Raw genomic sequence first — 6000 nt, 5'->3', positions numbered from 1 at the left:
AGCCATCAAGAATTGGCCTCATCTCCTGGAAATCTCCCACTGGAGACAAGCACCGCTCGTCCTACATGGACTCGTCGAGCTCTTGCATATCTCCAAGACTATCACTGTAGTAGTGCCATCACTACTAGTTACCCAGCTCAATCATTACCTCGATCATCAGGTACATCTCACCCTTTATCTCATTTTCTTTCTTATCATAAGCTTTCTTTGGCTCATCGTGTTTTCCTAGCTGCCTTTGATTCCTCCATGGAGCCAACTTCTTTTTCTCAAGCTGCCAAATTTCCAAAATGGAGAGATGCTATGGCCTCAGAAATCACAGCCCTTGAACAAAATAACACTTGGACTGTTACTTCTTTGCTGCCTCACAAGAAACCTATTGGATGTAAATGGGTTTACAAAATTAAGTATCGCGCTGATGGCAATGTCGAACGCTACAAGGCTCGACTTGTAGCGAAAGGTTTTACCCAAACCGAAGGTCTTGACTACCATGAAACTTTTGCACCCGTGGCAGAACTTGTCACTATTCGGTGCCTCCTTGCTGTTGCTTCCATCAAACATTGGTATATTCATCAGCTTGACGTCCATAATGCTTTTCTCCATGGTGATCTTGACGAAAAAGTTTATATGACTATCCCACCTGGTTATTGTCGCAAGGGGGAGAATCGTGTTTGCCGCTTGAACAAATCTCTTTATGGTCTCAAGCAAGCAAGTCGAAACTGGTTTGCTAAATTCTCTAGTGCTTTATCTGAATATGGCTTCTCTCAATCCAAGGCTGACTATTCATTATTTTTCAAGACATCTAGTCGCGGCTCCATTTTTGTTCTTGTCTACGTTGATGACATCTTAATTACTGGTGATGATTCTCCTGGTATTGAACAATTGAAAAGCTTCCTTGCTCAACGGTTTCACATAAAGGATCTTGGTCCTCTTCGATATTTCCTTGGTATTGAAATTGCTCGTTCTACTCAAGGAATTTTTCTCTGCCAGCGCAAGTATGTGCTTAATATTTTAAATGACATGGGTATGATGGGTTATCGAGCAGCCAATTTTCCGATGGAACAACATTTAAAGCTTAATGATACGAATGATGATCCTCTTTCTGATCCTTCTCAATATCGTCGTCTTATTGGTCGTCTCATCTACTTGACGATCACAAGGCCTGATATCGTCTTTGCCTTGCACATCCTAAGCCAGTTCATGCAATCACCTCGTTCTCCGCATCTTGAGGCTGCCATTCGCCTTCTTCGTTACCTCAAAGGTAGTCCCGGCAAAGGCATTTTGCTATCTTCCACAAGCTCTCTTCAACTTCGCGTCTTCGCCGATTCTGATTGGGCGAGTTGTCCAATGACACGGTGTTCCACAAGTGGTTATTGTACTCTCCTTGGTTCTAGCCCTCTTTCTTGGAAAACAAAGAAACAGAGTATAGTTTCTCGATCCTCTGCCGAGGCCGAGTACCGTGCCATGGCTCAAGCGGCTTGCGAAATTCAATGGCTTCTCACTTTGTTGCATGATCTTGGTATTCCCCATTCCTAGCCAACAATTTTATATTGTGATAATCAAGCAGCCCTCCACATCTCCGCCAATCCTGTTTTTCATGAACGAACGAAGCACATCGAAATCGATTGTCACTTTGTTCGAGAGAAAATTCAACGAGGCCTGATTCGCATAACCTATCTTCCCTTATCAAATCAGCTAGCAGATATCTTCACCAAGCCTTTGGGTTGCGAATCGTTTCACAACCTATTATGCAAGTTGGGCTTAATTGACATTCATGCTCCAACTTGGGGGAGAGTATTGGAGTGTATCTTAGCAGATATCAAGGAGCTAATATGGACATCAATCAAAAAGCTAAAATGGGCATAAATCAAGGATTTCATAATTGATTCCATATGCAGATTTTACCTTATTTCCTTAAGTGTAGATTCCACAATGTATATAATTGTTGTATCGGTGTTTCATTTTGAATCAATGTGAATTCATTCATATTTTCTCAATACCAATTTCTAACACCTTGGACTTCCTTTCCATCCCCATCTCATCTACCCTCTTAACAAATTCCCGCACAGACTCTCCAGTTTATACACGTAAAGCCTCAGAAATTTATGCACAAATTTTACAATCTGCGAAGAACTTACTCCATAGCTCTTCAAGAATTCTACATTGGCCACCATAGTCTTCTCCAAATCACATTTTAAAAACCAACCACAAATCTTTAAAACCCTAACGACACACACACACTACAAGAAAAAACACCATTCCCGACTAACGGTTTAGTCAGCAATTGTAGGCATTTTAGTCGGCAAAAGTCTTCCCCGACTAAAAATTTTGGTCGGCACATTAGTCGGTGGAAGAGGGTCGGCAAAGGTTTTTGCCGACTAAAAAAAGTTTAGTCGGTAAAGATTGGTCCATTTGCCGACTAACTTTTTAGTCGGAGAATGTGTTAATATTGGCCGACTAATTGTTTAGTTGGGGATGTTTAACCTATTTGCCGACTAATGATTTAGTCGGGGAATGTTTATCCTATTGGGCGACTAATTGTTTAGTCGGGGAATGCGATCCCTTTTTGCCGACTAATTGTTTAGTCGGAAAATGTGTTTTAATTATCACCGACTAAAAGTTTAGTCGGTAAATGTCATTTTGAATCAACTAATTTGTAGCCTATTGGCGACTAAACTTTAGTCGGGGAATGTTCCATACCAATTTGTCATTCCAAAATTCCCTACAAATTTTTTCCACATTATTATTCCCGCCGGTAAATTTTAGCCAACAATCATTAAATCCACAAAATTAATACAAAATAAAAATTCCAAGAAATAAATAAACTTTTCTAAATAGAGAGGTGTCCACCAAATAGTTAAAAAACAATTTGTATCCAAATTCCTAGAGTGCAAAATAACAACACGTCCACCACGGGAGTAAAATAAAAAAAAATCCAAGCTCAGTAACAAAATATATCCAAACCTCTTGGACACTCAACTTCAACATGCAAACGGATAACAAAAAAAATCCAAGCACATCCACAACCAAAATCCAACTTCGATCTTCATAGTCAATAACCAACATCCTGCACAATACTCCATTAAAACGTCGTCCCTGTAAAAAAAACCAAAAAAAAAAAAAAACAATCTATCATTAGTATTTATGAACTAGTGTATCTCATTGCACAAAGCATGAACATGGTAAATATTTACTAATTAGAAGGCAGAACGAAAAATTAAAATTATCTTGACGTAATTATGCATACAGAAATAACTATAGGATTAGAATGTGCAACATGGCCCAACCCAATGTGGGAACAGAAAGATCGGGTAATTCAAGACAACTAGAGGAGCATGTTGATGAAAACACAATAGGAAAGATTTGAAGATATAGGCTTAGTTATGGTCAGTGTTCCTAGCATTGAAAGAGATCATTTAATCCGAATTTTTCATCACCTTTTCCTACCCAAACAGAGGAAGTGTATCCAGGGATGGCCAGCAAGGTTCCTCTTAGAAGCATTCTCTCATAATTATTTACATGAACATCCTTGATCCCCATGTATATCAACATACTCTCCCCCCAGTCTCCCCACCACCCAAACGAATTTCTATTGACGAAAACCACCCGTCATGGTGGTAAACTAATAGGAGATGAGTGAAATTATCATTCAATTACAGCTGTTAAATTCAATTAAAGTTGTTACAGGACTTTTTTCCTTGCAACTTCTTAATGAAAACATGGACTAAGGAGAGGAATATACAACGTCAAATAAAGAAGCCAAGTTGATTAGCAAATTAGATCCAACTAATTCCAACTAAAATGCCCGGTAAAAACATTAGACAGAAGAATTGAGAACAAAAAGAGTTCACTTTCTATTGTTGAAGCTCGGTTGTGATATGATAAGCGTGTGACCCCTGCCTGTTTGTAAATATATGGTACTTAAGAAACTACTTATTGGCACCGACAAGGGCGGAGCTACATGTGGTAGACCCCACTGACTTGAAGAACTTGTCGCACATAGGTATAAGAAGACTCATGAATATTAGTAAAAGGTTTTCCTACGAACTTCCATTATAATCTTAGCTTCTGCCCTTTTCTAATTCACCACCAAACACGCCTATCTAATTTGTTGTACACTAAAATATGGCTTAGTCGATCCACCCAACTGCCCAAAAATTCTTGCCCCGCCCTAGCTCCTCGAATCCTACTATCTAGTAAAGAGAAACTGGAAATATTCCCATTTTGCAAGGCCCAAAGACTGTTTTATTTGAAAAACCAGTGTTAATACATGGGTCATGTTTTCATTTGGTTTACAGATCAGAAATCTATCCACTAGCTTTACTAATCATTCAAACCTCTTATGAGGTTCCATACTAAGTATTCTTTACTCTTAATCGGACAGAAGTGTACAATTGCAAAAACTTAGTGTACATACTACATACTACAAGTCATTTACAAATCACCGACAAGTATAATCATTCATGCAGATAAGATAAAGTATATTCACTCATGCAGATAAGATACAACCTTTTAACTCAATGAAACTTTCTGCCCCATGTGGGTTGTCTAGCTAGCCTATTCTTCATGTGAATCCAAGACTTATCCATTAGAACTATACGTATGACCACCTGAAGTGTTTAATACAAATCAAAACAAGAAACATTATAGACTCGAAACAAAAAAACTGTATATTGACCAAAGTCTGTACAAATTAAAACCCACAACAAACAAAGCACAAAAAACCTTAATCAGTGTTGATTTGAATCTTATCCTTGCTTCTCTTATATTAAGCAAGCACATTAAAATATAATCCTCCTGAAAGTTATATAGATGAGACAATACCTTAATATAGCTTAATCACCTCAGCAAAAATGCAATGCTTGAGATCAACAATCTGCATTTTCAAAAAGGTCAACACACACCCACACAAGCTGGCAAAGAGGGAGATAGGGCTAAAGATTGATTTTTTTAAATCATGCGGAAAAAAAAAACTGAACGATGACAAAAAAACAAAAAAAACCAAGCTTTTTTATATTTTTTGGGAAACTAGGCCTAAACAATTTAAGAAGAACCAAACGAGGCCTTAGATCTTGAAAGTTCTCCTATTAATCTTCACCACCACCAAACCCTCGTTTTTCTACAAAAAAAAAAAAACAAGGGTTACATTGCAGGGAGTTCGAGCTGACTCGAATCAATTCTATGGCGTCTAAGGTGATTACACTGAAGGCAAAAGGCAAGGCGGCGAAGGGCTCCTCGAGGCCGTCGGAGGACCGGTTGCTGGCCAAGTCCATCAAGGAATGGACGAACTGGATCATGACGAAAGCCAAGGTTTACCCAATACGGCTTCATCCCGCTCGTCATCATCATCGGCATGAACTCTGACCCCGAGCCCCAATTGGTAGGTCTGTTGGGAGCCCAAAGGAAAGCCCATCGGAGGCCGTTCGTCGACACCCTCTACAGGAGATCTTATTACGCACTGTGCATATATCATGTGTGTGCACGTGTATATGCGAGGATAAAGCAAGCAATCGACAGCAACGAGATTTTGAGGATACCTCGGGGACGCTTGATTTGGGGCAGCTCGATATGATGGGGAAGATTGATTTCTCCGCCACTGGGTCTCTCTCTCTCTCTCTCCACCGCTGGGTTTGGAAAAGAGGGGAAGTAGTGAACTAGGGATCTGGGAAAAGTACAGAGCAAGAAAAAAGATTAAACAAAAAAAGATAAAGGCAAAAAACAATGAAACGACGTCGTTTCACCTAAGGGGAAAAATTATTTCCCACCCTTGAGCCCTTTTTAGCGTGTTCCAAATGCCGCCCAAAATTTGGGGACTAAAAACAGTTGTATTTGAAAGACCGCCGTTTTTTTGGTATACTAAAAACACATCATGTGCAACAGTAGCACCATAATCCAAATGTAATCAATAGAGAAAAATTCTCGTAAAGTCCTATAATGAACCACTCGAGGGCTGTTCGAGTTGTTTTTTTTTAAATCGTAACCGTCTACCTTTTTTATGTGGGA

The sequence above is a fragment of the Rhododendron vialii genome, chromosome 6a (genome assembly GCF_030253575.1).
Source record: "Rhododendron vialii isolate Sample 1 chromosome 6a, ASM3025357v1".
In the NCBI taxonomy this organism is placed as follows: Eukaryota; Viridiplantae; Streptophyta; class Magnoliopsida; order Ericales; family Ericaceae; genus Rhododendron; species Rhododendron vialii.
The sequence above is the reverse complement of the archived record's forward strand: the minus strand, read 5'-3'. Positions refer to the sequence as shown.